We start from the raw sequence: 20,723 nt of genomic DNA, 5'->3' as shown, positions 1-20,723 counted from the left end.
CGGTGCGGATGTTCTCCCGAAATGTGTTTTTCATTCTTGTTTGGTGTGGATTCACAGTGTGGCGCATATTTCTAACAGTGTTAAAGTTATTTATACGAGCACCGTCAGTGTAACCTGTATCGCTGTTGGCCAAGTATGCTTTGCATTCACGTGTGTGTGCGTGCTGAAACCGCACATATTATGTGACTGGGCCAGCATTCGCTGGACTGGGTGAAAAGCGGACGTGACGATTTTTGGAAGGGGCACTGAAATTTGAGAGTCTCCCGGGAGGGTTGGCAAGTATGAGAATTAGCGGTGTTACCGCGCCACCGCCGCTGAATATAATCGGCGGGCCAGCTCTAGTGTTAATTTGATATTGCCTCAAGGGCCAAGTGAAATTACATGGCGGGCCAAATTTGGCCCGCGGGCCAGAGTTTGACACCCATGGCGTACGGTTTCGTCGCTCGCTGTGTCGTCAACGGTCGATTACTTCCTCCTGTCATCCTCCACGCGTGCAACGTGAAGTCACAGAAGGCCGAAAGATCCGAGCTGCGGAGAGGTGCACGGGCCAGCCGACCTCGCCTATACCTTCCATCAAACTCCTTTTCTTCAGGAGTGACGGCCCTCCTCACCGCTGCCGATTGGCTGCCCTGGCCATGTGTGTGCTCCCATTCGCCGGTAAAACTGTCACTCAAATAAAAACAGGGCTCGACAGGTGCAGGAAATTAGGTCCATCAGTGACTACAGGGTAGAAGTAATGTTAAATCTCAGCACGCTCAAACAAAACCAAAACCAAATCAATAAAAAGCATGCACATAAAACCAACAAAATATACAACATGCATAAAAACAAAAAAATCCACTTCTACCCTGTGACATCCCCCCATACTTTAATGGTAACGTCCCTGCTACATCATGTGCTTCAGTCCCGGTACCGCACTGGGGTCTGTCCCAGATTAGTCCTTGTGGAGCGTCGTGGGGAAACTTCAGGTTCCATGTTTACAGGGGGCATGGTTACCGGGTTAGGGAGAAATCTAAAAATCAATGACGGGGTGAGCCCTTGGGTCTTTGTAGCCAGCCAAGTGGCTGGTGGAGGGGTTTCTGCTGGGGGAGCCGTACACACCTTCAGTGAGTTTCTGTGGATTGTCTGTGCATGGGCCCCTTTTTCTGGCTGAACCCTGTATACCACCCCCGTGTCTCCCACCTGTTCCAGAATGACATATGGCTCGGGGTTCCACCAAGTACATAACTTCACCCTCCCTTGTCCATTCCTGTCATACCCACACTCTCTCCCCGGGTACGAGATGGAAAGCTCTCACCTTCTTGTCAAACTGTTTCTTGTTTTGTGAGGCTGTGCCATCCATTCTTTTCCTAACCAGACCATAGGCCAGGGACAACCTCTGTTGGGGCGGCATAGCTCGGTTGGTAGACTGGCAGTGCCAGCAACTTGAGGGTTCCAGGTTCGATCCCCGCTTCCGCCATCCTAGTCACTGCCGTTGTGTCTTTGGGCAAGACACTTTACCCACTTGCTCCCAGTGACACCCGCACTGGTTTAAATTAGGGATGTCCGATAATGGCTTTTTGCCGATATCCGATATTCCGATATTGTCCAACTCTTTAATTACCGATACCGATATCAACCGATATATGCAGTCGTGGAATTAACACATTATTATGCCTGATTTGGACAACCATGTATGGTGAAGATAAGGTACTTTTTAAAAATAATAATAAAATAAGATAACTAAATTAAAAACATTTTCTTGAATAAAAAAGAAAGTAAAACAATATAAAAACAGTTACATAGAAACTAGTAATTAATGAAAATGAGTAAAATTAACTGTTAAAGGTTAGTACTATTAGTGGACCAGCAGCACGCACAATCATGTGTGCTTACAGACTGTATCCCTTGCAGACTGTATTGATATATATTGATATATAATGTAGGAACCAGAATATTGATAACAGAAAGGAATGGGGGGAGGGAGGTTTTTTGGGTAGGTGCACTAATTGTAAGTGTATCCTGTGTTTTTTATGTTGATTTAATAAAAAAAATAAAATAAATAAAAAAAACCTGATACAGATAATAAAAAACCGATACCGATAATTTCCGATATTACATTTTAACGCATTTATCGGCCGATAATATCGGCCTGCGACATCCCTAGTTTAAATGTAACTCAGATATTGGGTTTCACTATGTAAAAGCGCTTTGAGTCACTAGAGAAAAGCGCTATATAAATATAATTCCCTTCTCTTCACGTCACTTCACTGTTGGTGATTTTTCACCCACTAGTATCGTGCTTCAACTGTTGGGGTCCTACGCCTAACCCCACATCTACTGGGGGACGCAGGTGTTGCCCAAACATGAAGAAGGAGGGGGTATAACCGGTTGCACTGTGTGTGGTGTTATTGTATGCATGTGGCAACTCTAGCAAGTACTCGGGCCAATGATTCTGCTTAGCTGTCTCTACGGTGCAGAGCATATTTAGCAAAGTGTGAATAAAACGCTCTACACTGCCATTACCTCCAGGGTGGTACGGAGTGGTGCGGCTTTTAGTGATACCGTAGGTGTCACAAAGTTGTTGCATCAGTGCAGATTCAAAATTTGGTCCCCCAAAACTGTCACTCAAATAAAAACAGGGCTCGACAGGTGCAGGCAATTAGGTCCATCAGTGACTGCAGGGTAGAAGTAACGTTAAATCTCAGCACGCTCAAACAAAACCAAAACCAAATCAATAAAAAGCATGCACATAAAACCAACAAAATATACAACATGCATAAAAACAACAAAATTTATCAGAATGAAACCGGGCAGGACAACCAAAGGGTTGTATCACATGGGTCCATAGGACCTTCACTGTGGTCTGAGCGGTCTGATCTTGTGTGGGAATGGCCCAGGAGAAACGGGTAAACAAGTCAGTAGCGACAAGAATGTTCTGGTGAGTATCTGTGGGCCGACCTAGAGACATAAAATCTATCCCTACAACCTCTAGGGGGTACTACACGGTGATGGGCTTTAGTGGGGCCCTGGGCTCCACTCATTCCCTCTGCAGGCCACAGGCGACACAACCCTGATGGAACTGACGTACCTCCCCCTCCATGCTAGGCCAGTAGAACTGCTGACGGATCCGCGACAGGGTCCTCTCCACGCCTGCATGGGCAGCTGCTTCATGGACAGTCTTCCACACCCCTTGGCTCCTAAAGCTCGGCCACACAACCTGGAAGTGCATGTCATGAGTGTGTGGGTCAATCACTTTTCGACACAGTATTTTACCCTTCACTTCAAGCCTTTTCCACTGTTGTAACAACTTCTGGGCTCGAGGCGACGACGATAGGCGCTCCGGTTTCAAAGGTGGCGATTGCATTTCCACATACCTCTTCACAGCTTGTATGTCAGGGTCACAAGCTTGTGACTCCTCTCACTCACTGCTGGCCCACTCCTCTTCACCTCCTTCAGGGGTCAATTCAATGGTTGCTGTGACTGGGGCAAACCTCATTGGACACGCGGAGTTGGTCTGCAAGGGGTTAGTTGAACATCTGGACGGGGCATCAGTATTTGTATTATTTTTTCTTGAGCTGTATTTAATGTCATAGTTGAAGGAAGCGAGCGATGCAACTCAGCGCTGTTCCACTGCACCCAGGTGAGCTGTATGTAGGTGAGCAACAGGGTTAGTATCAGTTTAGACAGTGAATTGTGCTCCAGTTAGATAGTCTTTGAATTTCTCAGTCACAGCCCACTTAAGGGCCAGTAGCTCCGATTTGAAAGAGCTGTAGTTGGCATCATTCCGTTCGGTTGGATGTAAACTGCGGCTGGCATATGCTATCACGCATTCTCGCCCCTCTTGGACCTGTGCTAAGACCGCTCCTAACCCCTGGTTACTGGCATCTGTGTTGATGATGAACGGGAGGGAATAGTCAGCATATGCCAAAACAGGTGCTTGTGTCAAAAGACGTTTGACACTCCAGTGACCACTGTACCTTCCAGGTTTCAGACTTTTTGTCGGCTGGAATGCCAGTCAGTAGCTGGTTCAGGGGATTTTAGTAAAACCAGAAACAAATCGTCTGTAATAGCCAGCCAACCCAAGAAAAGCTTGTACCTGCCTTATGGTGGTGGGGGTGGGCCAGTCCAGCACAGCTAAAATTTTTCCTGGGTCAGGTTTTACCCCATTTTGGTCCACAACATGGCCCAATAACTTCACTTCGTGTTGCAGAAGTTTACATTTGTCAGGGCGCAGTTTCAAGCCATGCCACCACAGCCTCTGTTGCAAATGGGAAGAGAAATCAGATGAGTAAATGATAATGTCATCCAAATGCACCAGCATGGATTCTGACAGTTGTCCACTTAGGCACTGTTGCATCAACCACTGAAACGTAGCAGGCGCATTACAGAGGCCAAACGGCATGCAGTCAAACTTAAACGGTCCTAGCGGTGTGGTAAAAGCGGTCTTCTCTCGATCCTGAGGGTCCATCTCGACCTGCCAGTAGCCATTGGCAAGGTCAAGAGTGGAAAACCATTCTGCTTGGTTCAGGTTGTTCAGGGTCTCTTCGATCCTCAGCAGGGAAAAGGCATCTTTATGAGTTAGGGAATTCAATTTCCTGTAATCAACACAAAATCTCCAGCTGCCGTCTTTTTTCTTCACCAACACTATGGGCACAGCCCATGGACTACAGCTTTTCCTGAGTACTCCTTTGTCAAGCATATCTGCGAGCAAAGTCTTAATTTCTTTATACATAGCAGGGGGAAGAGTTCGATACCGTTCTCTGACTGGTGGGGCGTCGCCTGTGTGGATGCAGTGCTGTACCAGGTCTGTACGTCCAAAGTCCTCATCGTGTTGGGCAAACACTCTTTCCCACTTCAGCAACAGGCCTCGTAGCTCTTCCTGCTGCTTGTCGGACAGATCAGATCTGTCAGTGAAATCGCTCACCTCTTTTGGCAGCTCCTGTCCCTCCTGGACAGCCGTCACATCCACAAATGCCACTTCAACAACACAGTCATCCTTCATTGATAGGTTCATATTCTGAGGTCTGTGCACATCAGCTTCATCCATGTGGTACAGCCCCCCAAGCTTCTGGTACCGACCTAGAGTTAACCAATATGGATGTGGGTTACAAACTCTCACGGGAACTCTGACATTTTTTACTACTGATATCATCCTGGCTATTTCCACATTGGTACCCGGCAGGGCTTCCATCAGGGCACAGTAGTCGGTTCCTTCCAGGCCCGTCCGGGTCCGTCCCCACACCAGCACCTCGTTTCTTGGGCGGACTTTGATGATGCGTCGGCCAGCCGGCCGCACATATCCAAGCAGGCCATCCTCCTTCATAGTAGCCTCAGTGCGTTGGCATGTGGCAAAAGCGTCCCTCCAAACTCGCTGGTTCTGCAGCTTCTGTGGGGAGAAAGCAGACTCCTCGGGACACTTAAATAGAGCGTTCCAACATGCAGTTACAAGATTCATTCCGATGATGAGTGGGTGTGTGCAATGCTCATCCTTCATGATCACGATACCTCGTCCTGGTATCTTGATGTCTTCGACTACCAGGTCTAACACAGCATAGCTTGTGGACGGGATGTTGAGGCCATTAGCTGCCCGCAACTTAAAAACTCCTGGGGCTATCCCAAGCTTGGCCTGGATAAAATGCAGCTTGAAAAGACTCTCTTGCATTAGGGTGACCTGAGACCCCGTGTCCAATAGCCCCGATAGCTCCGCTCCTTCAATCTGCACTGCAATTGTTGGACAGTTTCCAATAAATGCCTCTGTGGCCCTAGTTCCCTCCGGTGTAGTACCAACGCCTGCCACTTTTAAAGCTGGCTGAGAGGTAGCCGGCCTCCTACACAACCTAGTTATGTGTCCTGCTTGCCTGCAAATGGGCCTACCTCGTTCATCCCAGTCGTTGGTATGTGAAGCCTGTCGTGGTTGTTCTCCTCTGGGTTGAACTGGGGGATGCAGAGGCAGGTGGTTGGAGGAGTGATTTAATCTCCCTCAGCAGTTCCTGGGTGAGTACTGTTATTTGTAGTTTCACGTCTTCCATGATTTCTCTCTTCAGGGTCTCCTTCCAGCCAATGTCCTGTGATGGAGGTGGCCCACGGGGATTAGTTACAGAGGCACATGTTACCTCAGGTTGTGAGTGGCCATGTTCAGTGTCCAACAGCAGTGCCTCCTGTCTGATTGCGGCATCATCTGGTTTGCAGCGGGCGTAGATCTTCAAAGCCTGAGCCAAAGAGTCTTCACGCAGCCCTAGCAGCAGTTGGTCCCGCAGTGCTGCATCGGAGGGGGCACCATCTGAGTCATGTCGCCGCAGCCTGCAATGTAGCTCTCGCAATTACTGCGGACAATGCGGACCAATCTCTGACACGGATCATACAGGGAGCGGACCGCCACAATCAGGTGAAGGTGATACCCCCTTGTTCCCCCAACAGAGCACCTGCAGCTCCCAGACCCCCGGCTAATTTGGACAAATGTATGCGTCTGGATAAAACAATGCCCAACACATTAATTTTAGTTCTTTACCATGTAAGCCCAAATCAAAACTGCTCTCGACATGGAAGACGTGGAATACACATTTAAGAACACACATGATTGTGGCAGATATGTGATGACTTTTGCTACAGTATAGCCTGTCTAAATGTTACATTTCATTTTCATTGGTGTTATAGCTGACATTTTGTTCATTATTTCTACTGTTTATATTTTTACATGGAATAGTTGAATCATTTAAACATAAACAACATGACTGCAATATATTTGTTATTTAATGCTATAAACCACAAATGGCTATTCAGATAAAGAAAGTTAGCCAACATAATTAATATTTTTTGTACTCTTTTGCATTTGGAGCAGTTAGAAGTGGAGAGGGAGTCAAAAAGACAGAACTTGGCTATAAAATCCAAGGCAGAATCCACTAAAGCAGGAACAAAAAGGAAAATGCAAGCTGCTCAGAAATGTGCCAGGAAGGCTCATGTCAGAGCCATCAAAGCAAAAATGCCAAAGTAATGTGTGAATGAATCAAAGTAATGTATAAATAATGTAAATAACTAGAACCATCTGTGGCTGTGAAGTGAACACTAGTAAATCAATCAATCAAGATGTACATGTAAATACTGTATAGAGTAGGCTAACCCATGTGGTTCCTGTGGATGTGAACACAAGTTGTAATTACTGTAGTGACTAAATAACATAGTGACTGAAACAGACACAGTAATTTATCCGGATGAATGGGCTATGTATTTATGTCAACTCTGTTGATCATTTTTCAGTTCTTTAAATACTAAAACATCTTTAAATTATGCTTTTTTTGTGTGCTAATTTTTACATGTCCCTTGTCCCCCCACGAGGGCACCTGCGGCCCACAGATCCCTGGCTTTTTTTTAGTCTTTTTCATTAGGTTCAAATCACATGCCTGAGCTATATATAGAGACTTGCATCATGTGTAGTCTTCATTATCACACTAATGTAAGGCTTGTAAGTGTTTGTGGCTCCAGACATTTTTTTGTTTATTTTTGTCTTTTTGGTTCAATATGGCTCTTTCAACATTTTGGGTTGCCGACCCCTGCCTTAGACATCGAGTTTTACAAAATGAGCGATGTGGAAGAAGACGAGCATTCACTGGCTGTACTCTCTCGTTAAAATGTCTTGAGGCAAAATAGTCTGCTGCATTCAAAAAAACTTGCACTTTGACAGGAGGAACATTTCCATTTAACTAATAACTTTCATTAGATTTAAAAAAATATTTTCTCTATTAAGAACTAAATACATATAATGCTTATGTTTTAATTAACTGCAATGAATAGATTTTATTCCAAACATTTTGATACGAAATGTAATTAAATATTTGACTCAAAATCCACAACACAATCATAAAAATTATATTTTACCTAATAGAATGAATTCAAATTTACATGACCACAGAATCTTTTTGTTGACAGAGTAGCAATATATCGATGACCGCAACGTTTGAAGTTCATTTTCATTCATTGTTTGATTGATTGACGTATCGTCCAGGTCCTACAATTATATTACATTTTTAGTGTCTCTGAACATCGAATTTAATACTTTTTAATGCCATTAGGCCTTGATTTTCGCAAAATCTGTTTCAGAATCAGAATCAGAATCAGAAATAAATTAATAATCCCCGAGGGGAAATTAAGATTTTCAGCACAATCCCATTCAAGAGCAGACAAACATTACAGACAGACAGAACAGGTTCGCTGACGGGTCTGCCAACTTCCGGCGCCCCTTACAAAAAAGGTGAGAAACAGGTAAGCGCTGGGGAGGCGGTGGAGTGAGAAAAAATATTAATCAGTCTAAGCCTGGGCCCCTGGAGAGGGGGTCCAGACTGAGGCCAAGGAAAAAAAAACTCATAGCCATAGCACACATAAACATGTGTGTAAGAGGAAAACATCAAAGAACACAGAGGACATTCAGTGTTCAGTCCGCATGGATGAGCTAGGATACGTCCAAGGAGACCGAGGTGTCCGATACCTGCTCATTCAGCCAGTTTAATGACTTTTAATGTTTTTTTAATGCTTTGCATGTGACAACACCAACCTTTGTTTTAGTATCAATCCAACTTTTTCCAAAATATTTTTTTTTTCAACAGCAAAAAATACTGTTGCTTCTACCAACTCCTTCTTTGACTCGTTGAATAGAACAACGTGTTCAAGTGTGAAATGTGATCCTGATTACGACTGACAGCAAAGAGCACAAACACTCCCATCAATCAAACCATCGCTATAGCATCTCTCTTTTTGAAACAACTAAATATGATGTTCTGTCAGTGTGAAGCATTGCTCAATTACACAAACTGCACTCAGTGTTTTTCATGGCCACGGCTTCTATTCCGCTCCGGACTTTTGTAAGCAATGACGATGCAGAAAATTTCCTCTGGGTTAAGCCTCCCTGTGAGTATGTGAACTTCTATATATACCACCGCAGTCTCAGTTACAGCAATGCCTTTGGACAAAGTCTGTCTGGGAGTTCTGATAACTTTGTTTAGGAAGTCCTCAATATATGAACCACTTTCATTCCCAGGACAACAATGTGAGTCAAGTTTTAAGTTGGAACTAAATACTCACATTGTCCACAAAACACAAACATTTAAATACAGTAATAAAATATTACAAACCCCAAAACCAGGGAAGTTGACACGTTGTGTAATTCGTAAATAAAAACAGAATACAATGATTTGCAAATCCTTTTCAACGTATATTCAATTGAATAGACTGCAAAAACAAGATATTTCATGTTGGAACTTAGAAACTTGTTTTTTTTTTGCAAATAACCATTAACTTAGAATTTAATGGCAGCAACACATTGCAAAAAAGTTGGCACAGGGGCATTTTTACCACTGTGTTACATGGCCTTTCGTTTTAACAACACTGAGTAAACGTTTGGGAACTGAGGAGACCAATTTTAGAAGCTTTTCAGGTGGAATTCTTTCCCATTCTTGTTTGATGTACAGCTTAAGTTGTTCAACAGTCCGGGGTCTCCATTGTGGTATTTTAGGCTTCATATTGTGCCACACATTTTCAATGGGAGACAGGTCTGGACTACAGGCAGGCCAGTCTAGTACCCGCACTCTTTACTATGAAGCCACGCTGTTGTAACATGTGGCCATAGGTGGATTAATGACCGGGCCTACCGGGCCCAGGCCCAGGGGGCCAGAGGCCCCAAGGGGCCAGGCCAACTTGGCCCCGCGGCCGCGACCCAAGCAAAACTACTTTTGCAAAAATAATAATCTTAAGCCCCAAGGGGCCAGGCCAACTTGGCCCCGCGGCCATGATCCATAGAGGGTAAGAGGCCCCAAGGGGCCAGGTCAACTTGGCCCCGCGGCCGCGACCCACAGAGGGCCAGAGGCCCCAAGGGGCCAGGCCAACATGGCCCCGCGGCCATGATCCATAGACGGTCAGAGGCCCCAAGGGGCCAGGCCAACTTGGCCCCGCGGCCACGATCCATAGAGGGTCAGAGGCCCCAGGGGGCCAGGTCAACTTGGCCCCGCGGCCACGATCCATAGACGGTCAGAGGCCCCAAGGGGCCAGGCCAACTTGGCCCCGCGGCCACGACCCACAGAAGGCCAGAGGCCCCAAAGGGCCAGGCCAACTTGGCCCCGCGGCCGCGAGCCACAGAAGGCCAGAGGCCCCAAGGGGCCAGGTCAACTTGGCCCCGCGGCCACGATCCATAGAGGGTAAGAGGCCCCAAGGGGCCAGGTCAACTTGGCCCCGCGGCCGCGACCCACAGAGGGCCTGAGGTCCTAAGGGGTCAGGCCAACTTGGCCCCGCGGCCATGATCCATAGAGGGCCAGAGGCCCCGAGGGGTCAGGCCAACTTGGCCCCGATCCATAGAGGGTCAGAGGCCCCAAGGGGCCAGGCCAACTTGGCCCCGCGGCCACGACCCACAGAGGCCCCAAGGGGCCAGGCAAAATTGGCCCCGCGGCCATGATCCACAGAGGGCCAGAGGCTCTCAATCATTATTATCAAAGCTAATTCTCAAATTGGATGGATCACACAACCTCACTCACATATTCTTTATCAATTATTAAAGGTTGTTTCTGAATTTTGATCACAGAACTTAATGCAAATATTCTTGATTGATTGACAAAGCTCATTCTCAAATTTTGATTACACAACCTTACTCTGACAAATTATCATTATCAAAAAGCTCTATCTCGAATTTGGATCACAGAATCTCACTCAAGTATTCTTAGCTGTGCCCCTCCCCCATCAAGTCTTTCATAAACCGGTCTGTTCTTTTAGAATCTCCTCATTTGGTATTTTGAACTCGTGAGAGACTGCTCAAAATTTGGTTTCCTTTCCCTCAGTTCAGACTCAGAGATAATTTGAAATCATTCAACAAGAAGTTTAACGCGCGCACACACACACACACACACACACACTTGAGTTGAGCATTACTTGGAAATTCTTATATTTTCCATTTTGCTGTTATTATCAGCATCTTCCCATTTTGTCCTTTTCTTTCGAGAAAGTTTACAGTCTGACATTTGTCACTGCTGTCAGTTAATAACTTTTTGGTCTTTGACCCATTTTGTCATTTTCTCGATTCGATCGTCACTGACCACTCTCTCCTGTCTGGCAGACATCGTTGCTGCCATCATAGCTAGCAAGCTGCCTGCAGCGGGTCATCCCTATGTTCCCCGTCCCTATGTTACCCGGGTCCTATGTTCCCCTCTACCGGGGAACTAAGGACCCTTTTTAAAAAAAAGGGTTCTATGTTCCCCGCTGCGGGGAACGTACAACACTTTTTCCAGAAAAGGGTTCTATGTTCCCCGCTGCTTCCAATGCGCGACTAAGTAAGACGCACGCAGACACGCATGACAGAGACGCGTTTAAGTTGTCGAAGGAAGGAAGTTCGCGTTTGAGTTGCTCTATCTGCTGCCGCACGCCCTGTGACAGGTTAGGTTTAGGGATGGTTTTGGTCAGGGCACAATTTCGCCAAAAAAGTGCTCCACAACGCCCTGTGACAGGTTAGGTTTAGGGATGGTTTTGGTCAGGGCACAATTTCGCCAAAAAAGTGCTCCACAACGCCCTGTGACAGGTTAGGTTTAGGGATAGTTTTGGTCAGGGCACAATTTCGCCAAAAAAAAGTGCTCCACAACGCCCTGTGACAGGTTAGGTTTAGGGATGGTTTTGGTCAGGGCACAATTTCGCAATTTCGCCAGATACAATGCAGGGAACATAGGACCCTTTTTTAGAAAAAGGGTCCTAAGTTCCCCGGTCGCATACAAAGACCCAGGAACAACCGGGGAACATAGGACCCGGGGAACATAGGACCCGGGGAACATAGGCACGCTCCCGCCTGCAGATAGCAACATTTTGGTGTCCTTTGGGAAAATATTTAGAAAGAAGACAAAAGTACACACAGTTGTACAACTATTATCTTTATGATCTTTTTTTTGTTAGTTTCTCTGTTACTGTGTGTGGCCAATTAAGCGACTTTTGGCCATACCTGGCTGGTGACATTTAGCGACTTTCTGGTTGATGTTAAGATTAATAATAGCAACAGTTCTCTTCATCTTAATGCAATTTATTGTGTCTGTCTCTCCACATTTTGCCATTAGGTACTTTGAGCTCTTGTTGGTCAGTCACTCTAAGGTACATTGTTGCTGCCATCATACGTAGCAAGCTGCCTGCAGATAGCGACATTTTGGTGTCCTTTGAGAAATATTAAGAAAGAAGACAAAAGTACAAGACATTGTACGATTACTATCTTTTTAAAATTATTTGTTTCACTGTGTGATTGACCGACTTTGCCGCTAGATTTCGCGTCTTTTGGCCATACCTGGCTAGCGACTAAAAACATCATTTAGCGACTTTTTGGTTGTGAAGATAAGTGGTAAAAGCAGATCTTCCTGTTGGTCTTCCCACATTTTGCCATTTGGTACTTTGCACTCTTCTTGGTCACTCCAAGGCATTTGTCCCTGCCTTCAGCTAGTCACTTGGCTCTTTTGGAATATATTTCACTGTAATTGGCTCTCTCTCTCTCTTTCTCCTCAGTACAAATCAGCCTGTTCCCTTGCCATTCATCACTGACCACTCTGCTCTCCTGTCTGTCAGACATTATTGCTGCTTGCAGATAGCTTGGGGTCCTTAGAGAAAATATCAGAAGAGAAAAGTACACAATTATCTTAATTATCTTTTTTATTCAGTCAGTCCTTCAGTGAGTCCCAGTGTGTTGGCGATTAAGCAACGTTGGCATTCAATTAGCGACTTTTGGCCATACATGGCTGGCGACTCAAAAAACTAGAAAAAAAGTACAAAAAGTTGTACAATTAATATCTTTATTATCCTTAATTCCCCTGAATCCTAGAGTGTGTTGCAATTAAGCAACTTTGCTGCTAGGTTTAGCGACTCTTGTTTTGGGCATACCTGGCTAGCGACTACAAACATTATTCAGCAACTTTTTGGCTGTTAAGATTAACGTTAATAAATTAAATCCTAATACAATTTATTGTGTTGGTCTCGCCATCTTGCTATTAGGTACTTTGAATTCTTGTTGGTCTCTGCTAAGGTATCTGGCTGTTGTCTTTGCCTTCAGTTAGTCACTTGGCTCTGGAATATATTTAACTGTACTTGGCTCTCTCTTTCTCCTCAGTACAAATCAGTCTGTTCCCTTGCCATTTAGACATTTTCTTGATTGGATCATCACTGACCACTCTGCTCTCCTGCTGTCTATCAGACATTGTTGCTCCCATCATAGCTAGCAAGCTGCCTTGGTGTCCTTTGTGAAAATATTTAGATAGAAGACTAAAGTGCACAAAGGTGTACAATTATTATCTTTTCAAAATATTTGTTTCACTGTCAGTGTGATTGACCGACTTTGCCGCTAGATTTCGCGTCTTTTGGCCATACCTGGCTAGCGACTGAAAACATCATTTAGCAACTTTTTGGTTGTGAAGATAAGAGGTAAAAGCAGATCTGCCTGTTGGTCTTTCCACATTTTGCCATTTGGTACTTTGCACTCTTGTTGGTCACTCCAAGGCATTTGTCCCTGCCTTCAGCTAGTCACTTGGCTCTTTTGGAATATATTTCACTGTAATTGGCTCTCTCTCTCTTTCTCCTCAGTACAAATCAGTCTGTTCCCTTGCCATTTAGACATTTTCTTGATTCGATCATCACTGACCACTCTGCTCTCCTGCTGTCTATCAGACGAATCAGTTGATTCTCTGCTCTCAATTGTCTATGCTAGTAAGCTGTTATTCTCTGCTTTGGAGTGTTGATGCTGGGTTGCTAGTTTTCTAAATCACCTCACACACTTGAAGGAAGCAGCACCGATCATAAACACACAAACAAACTCACACACACACACACACACACACACACACACACACACACACACACACATAGTTGGTTTATCTGTTGTGATAGGCAAAGAGCCAATGTGCAAAGAAAGAAGGGAAATATGGATCATAAACGTTTAAGTGGAGGAGCTAGAAAAAAAATTCAGCAAGAAAAGAAAAAAAAGGAATCAGTTTTACTTGAGAGTGTTCCAAATATCTCCAGCTTCTTCAGTACAAAGACATCTGCTGAAAGCAATTCTATAAATGCTACTGCAAATTCAGCTAAGGTTAGCAATGCACCTGAGCTAGCATGTAGCTCCCAAGATCCTGAGACCACTACAAGTGTAGACACTGAACCAAATGCTTCTGATGCTTATGATTCAACCAATTCAGCAGTAGCCAGTTGCTCGGATGAATGTGAGGTCACTGCACCTCTGGACAGCATAGAAAATGAGCTGAATCTTTCTTCAACACCATCTACAGTGACAACTCTACCTAGTGATCCCGCTAAATGGGCTGAGACCCTCACTGAGTCAATGAAGGAAGTTCTTATTCAAAGAGGTGCAAAATCATTTCACAACCGTCACAGCCATTATCCAGCTTCTGTGAGGAACAGTGGGCTAGGAGGCAAAACCCGATGCCTAAACAATGAACATTTTACTTCACACTTGCCCAATGGACAACGAGTACAAAGAGAGTGGCTGATGTACTCTCCCCCTACTGGTAATGTTTACTGCTTTGCATGCAAACTGTTTTCCCCAAAAACGCATTCTTTTGTGACAGGCTATTGTGATTGGAAACACTCAGAAAGATTTGGTGAACATGAGCGAAGTGCTGAGCACATAACCTGCATGCAAGCAGTCTTGAACCGCGCCAAAGGTGCCACAGTTGATGCAGACCTGTTCAAACAGTTTCAGGCAGAGAGCAGCTATTGGAGGCAGGTGTTACAAAGAGTTGTTGCAGTCATTAAATTCCTTGCAGAAAGGGGCCTTGCATTTAGGGGTAAAAATGAATCGTTAGGGTCTCCTCTCAATGGGAACTACCTTGGTATTCTGGAGGTCCTGGCTGAATTTGATCCCTTTCTAAAGGATCACATCAGAAAGTTTGGGCAGATGGGTCGAGGTAATACCTCATATCTGTCCTCCACCATTTGTGAGGAATTCATTGAATTGATGGGTGCAAAAACCAAACAGGCTATAGCAGATGAACTGCAAGCAAGCAAATACTACTCTATCATTGTGGATTCAACCCCAGATTTATCTCATGTGGACCAATTGACATTCATATTCCGTTTTGTTAGCAAAGAGGGCAGTGTTGTTGAACGCTTTGTGGGTTTTGAGCCCATTACTAGCCATACAGGTGAAAGTTTGGCTAACTGTGTCATGTCTGTGTTGGAAAATCTAGGGTTAGAGCTGTCAAATTGCAGGGGGCAGGCTTATGATAATGCCAGCAACATGTCAGGGAGGTATAATGGGTTGCAGGCTCACTTAAAGAAAAGCAACCCATTAATACACTATATTCCATGTGCAGCTCACTCTTTGAATTTGGTGGGAGTCAACAGCATTGACAGATGTGGAAATGAAGTCTCTAAGTATTTTGACTTGATTCAGTCTATTTACAACTTCACAACTGCATCCACACACCGATGGGACAGGGTATTTGGCAATTCCAACATAGATCTCACACTTAAAGCTTTATCCAACACGCGTTGGAGTTGCCGTGCAGAATCTACCAAAGCACTGTGGCAGAACTACAGTAAAATAAAAGCAGCACTACAGGTTATTTCCACTGATGACACAGAGAAACGAGACACACGAACTGAAGCTGACAGTCTAGTGCGGAAGCTGGATTCACTTGAGATGGCCTTCATGGCAGGCTTTTGGGACACTGTTCTGTCCAGATTTCAGGCCACAAGTCTGCAACTTCAAAAAGCAGACATGGACCTTGGTACAGCAGCTAGATTGCTGGAATCTCTGCGCACCTTTGTTCTCTCCCAAAGAGATCTATTTGATCATTTTGAGCAGAAAGCCTTAAACATGTTGGGTGGCACCCCATCTTACAGGGCTGAACGGACGAGGAAACGTAAAAAGTTTGCTGATGAATCAGCATCCCCAGATGTTGTGCTTGAGGGAAGGCAACTGTTTCAAATAGAGACATTTATTGCCTCTATTGATCAACTGAGTTCAAGCCTTAATCACATCTGAACAATTTGTTCAGTGTCCTTTTCTCTTTGGATACAGAGTCCAATGCTTCAGTCCTTCACAAGGCCAAGATTCTCACTGAATCATACCCATCTGACCTCAATGAAAGTCTTGGACAGGAGCTTATACAGTTCAAATCTTTTATACAGCTCAACAACACTGATGAGGAGAGGACCCCTTCAGGACTGCTCAAAACAATAATACATTTTGGACTACAGCCTACGTTTCCTAATACATACATTGCGCTACAGATTTTTCTCACTCTACCGGTCAGTAACTGTGAGGGAGAACGCTCATTCTCTCTTTTGTCAAGAGTAAAAAATGAGCTGCGCACAAGAATGACTCAGAAAAGATTAAATGCGTTATCTCTAATGGCAATTGAGAGTGAGCTGACAAGAGAGTTGGACTTCAATGATGTGGTGGATGATTTTGCAAAATTGAAAGCACGAAAGAAACCCCTTGCTTAAAGGTGCACTGTGTAAGATTTTTAGGTTATTTCCAGAATTCACCCATTCACTAATGTTAGGCTACCTGTTTTCATGAATACTTACCACCACCATAAAATTCTAAGTATCCATTATGACTTGGAGAATTGCACTTTTGCCATTTCTGGGAAGTGTCACCTGGATTGTGAAGATAGGATTGACTTTAGGCAGAAGCTTGGTGCTTTCTCTGGCAAACTGAACCTCAAGCTTCATTCTCTGCAGCTTTGCATTCTTGTGCAGACTTTCATCCACAAGGAACTTTTCAACTTCCCCACTATCGTGAAGGGGCCATCAAAAGATTTCAGTGTGTCCAGCATGTCTAGTCTCTTACTCTCCTTTCTTTGAGCCATCTCTTGTTTCTCATCTGCCCTACTCTCGAATTTTGCCTTCATGAATTTACTCCAGTTGAGTTCAACCTCCCTTTTTGCTTGTGCTGCTGCCTTGAAACCTCTGAAGCTCCTGGCTCTTCTGTAAAATTATTGACCTATTGACTGCGTTCAGTGTGCCCAACTTCTTCAGTTTGTAGTCCACCTTGCCACATTGTCTCTCCATCCCAATGTTGTGCACAGGGGTGCCATCAATGTTACTAGCCTGTTCACTGACAGGGTCCATTGGGAAGGTCTCCTCATCCATCCTCTGCCTGGCCAGGACAGTCTTCAGATGGGGCAGCATGAGATCTGTCAGCTGCTTCACTTCATCCAAGTATTCGGCAGCCACGTCTGACACTGAGTTCAGGACATGTCCAGTGCCTGTCCAACCACTATAGCATTCTTGGAAATGGGCTATCTTGACCTGCATGCAGCCCTTGTACCATGAACTGGCCTACACCTTTCTTTGTGGTGCTCTCCGATGCATGTTATCATTTTACCTTTCTCCTTCTCCTCAAGCTTAACCACAAATAGATACAGACTTTGAGCCTCAATTTGCTGCACAGCTGCCGTTATGCCAATGTGTTTTCCTAAGATATTATTTTATTTTTAATGATAGAAGGGAGGAAAAGGGGGCAAAAATCATGTCCGATTTAGTTTTTTGGGTGGGTTGGGGGGTTTATTTCATGATAGCTACCAACTTCCAATACATAATATCTCTCAAATGACCCAATGCACCATCACTGAAGTGGGCGTAATCATTTTCAAAAATGTTTATTTTTAGGCCATTTATCCCCTCCCCCTGTGTCTGTGTGAAACCTGTGCTTGTCAGTGTCTGTGTGGTATACCTAATAGTGTGTGTGCAGTATGTGCACTCTTCTGTACAGTACAGTGTGCATGTCTGTTCACAGTATACAGTATTTCTTGCATAGTGCGTGCGTGTGTGTGCGCCCACACGCGCGGGGGGTTGAGGGGCCAAGACCATGTCAGGCCCAGGGGGCCAAAATTTCTTAATCCGCCCCTGCATGTGGCTTGGCATTGTCTTGCTGAAATAAGCAGGGGAGTCCATGATAACGTTGCTTGGATGTCAAGATATGTTGCTCGAAATCCTGTATGTACCTTTCAGCATTAATGGCGCCTTCACAGATGTGTAAGTTACCCATGCCCATCCATACATCCATTTTCTACCGCTTGTCCCTTTCGGGGTCGCAGGGGGTCGCTGTAGCCTATCTCAGCTGCATTCGGGCAGTAGGCGGGGTACACCCCGGACAAGTCGCCACCTCATCGCAGGCTCAACACAGATAGACAGACAACATTCACACTCACATTCACACACTAGGACCAATGTAGTGTTGTCAATCAACCAATGCTTTGGGCACTAATACACCCCCATACCATCACAGATGCTGGCTTTTGAACTTTGTGCCTATAACTTAAAGATTAAAGATTAAAGTACCAATGATTGTCACACACACACTAGATGTGGTGAAATTTGTCCTCTGCATTTGACCCATCCCCTTGGGGAGCAGTGGGCAGCAGCGGCGCCGCGCCCGGGAATCATTTTGGTGATTTAACCCCCAACTCCAACCCTTGATGCTGAGTGCCAAGCAGGGAGGTAATGGGTCCCATTTTTATAGTCTTTGGTATGACTCGGCTGGGATTTGAACTCCAACCTACCGATCTCAGGGCGGACACTCTAACCACAAGGCCACTGAGATGGATATACAATCCGGATGGTTCTTTTCTTCTATTTTCCAGAGGACACGACGTCCACAGTTTCCAAAAACAATTTGAAATGTGGACTCGTCAGACCACAGAACACTTTTCCACTTTGCGTCAGTCCATCTTAGAGCCCAGCGAAGCCGGCAGCGTTTCTGGGTGTTGTTGATAAACGGCTTTAACTTTACATAGTAGAGTTTTAACTTGCACTTACAGATGTAGCGACAAACTGTAGTTACTGACAGTGGTTTTTCTGAAGTGTTCCTGAGCCCATGTGGTGATGTCGTTTTTTGATGCAGTACCGCCTGAGGGATCCAAGGTCACAGGCATTCAATGTTACGTGCAGTGACTTCTCCAGATTCTTTGAACCTTTTGATGATATTACAGACCTTAGATGGTGAAATCCCTAAATTCCTTGCAATAGCTTGTTGAGAAATGTTGTTCTTAAACTGTTCTTAAACAATTTGCTAACGCATTTGTTCACAAAGTGGTGACCCTCGCCCCATGCTTGTTTGTGAATGACTGAGCATTTCATGGAAGCTGCTTTTATACCCAATTAGCCTGTTCACTTGTGGGATTTTCCAAATAAGTGTTTAATGAGCATCCCTCAACTTTCTCAGTCTTTCTTGCCACTTGTGCCAGCTTTTTTGAAACATGTTTGTGGCTTCAAATTCCAAATGAGCTAATATTTGCAAAATATAAAGTTTTCCAGTTCGAACATTAAGTATCTTGTCTTTGCAGTCTATTCAATTGAATATAGGTTGAAAAGGATTTTAAAATAATTGTATTTTTTTTAATTTACGATTTACACAATGTGCCAACTTCACTGGTTTTGGGGTTTGTAAATACAAAAGTCATTAGAGAGAATAATTCCTTTTTTTTATTTCTACGTTTGTTTTGAAATAATTGACTAAATAGGTGTAGTGATGCGCAACTATACGTATTATTGCGCCACATACAAATACAAAACTACTTAATTTTCTTTTTGTACAGTGTTCATAAATCAAGAACATGCTTACAAAACATTGGAACACAAAGACCAATGTCCATGCAAGATGGTTGGCTTAACGTTTTGCTACTAGTGAATGCAACACCCTGTGACTTTTTTGAGGAGAGAGTGGGGGTTTACAATCCGATGATGTGTAGAAATGACTTAGACTTAGACTTATACTTCCTTTATTGTCATTCAAATTTGAACTTTACAGTACAGATAAGAACAACATTTCATTGCATTAGCTCATAGTAGTGCAGGATAAAAGAACAATAACGTGCAGAGTGTTTGCATTTACAAAAGAAGGTGCATATATAAATAGATTACTGTACAATGAGGTGCGTTATTATCGATTAAAGGGTCAGTTTATGATAGCGGATGTGTAATGAATTCTGTACTGTTAAAGGTGCCAACCGAAGTCTGTCGTAAAATAGAACAGTAGCATTATTTGATAAGGCCACTGATTCAAGCACTTTACGGGGGAACAAACACCCATAACACACTCAGCTGGATTGCCTCTGCACACAAAGTCTACTATAAAATGCTGGTAAATGAGACTCAGGAGTGTAAGGAAAGAAGATAGAACAACCAGACAGCCCAGTTATTATCAGCTCACTGTTAAATTTTCAATAAAAAAAATAAAATTGTATTATTAAACCATTAACATTTATTAACAGTAGTGCAACAATTTATCGATAGATCGATTCACATTCCTAAATGTCAAGCATATCGATCTGTGTTGGGCAAGTTGGAAGATAGGTGTTGATCCGACATCAATTTTAAAAACAATTTGTCGATTTTAGCAAAACCCGAAAAAGAAAACATTGAATTTAAGAACGGCAGACTCTAACAGCGTTTAGAACTTTTAATGAAAAGGATGTTAGACGTTAAGTCTGCCTACCCATCTGTGACGTCATCAAAACAAAAATGGCGGATAGCTACGGTGATCAAGATAAGTCATAAACGCAAATGCCACAAGACAATATCATTAATTACAACAACAAAAACTTTCAGCTACAGCAGGATTGCAAAAGCCAGGACAAGTAAAAACAACAAAACACAAAAATATAAAGCCACAACTTATCTTTAAACCACAAAGGATGCAACAGATAAAACAGAAGTAAAAGCAGAGCTAGTAACAGCAACGGAAGCTTAAAAAAAGTGTAATGAACAAAAAATGTGTGTAA

Source organism: Entelurus aequoreus, linkage group LG01 (assembly GCF_033978785.1).
Source record: "Entelurus aequoreus isolate RoL-2023_Sb linkage group LG01, RoL_Eaeq_v1.1, whole genome shotgun sequence".
NCBI classification, from domain to species: domain Eukaryota; kingdom Metazoa; phylum Chordata; class Actinopteri; order Syngnathiformes; family Syngnathidae; genus Entelurus; species Entelurus aequoreus.
The sequence above is the reverse complement of the archived record's forward strand: the minus strand, read 5'-3'. Positions refer to the sequence as shown.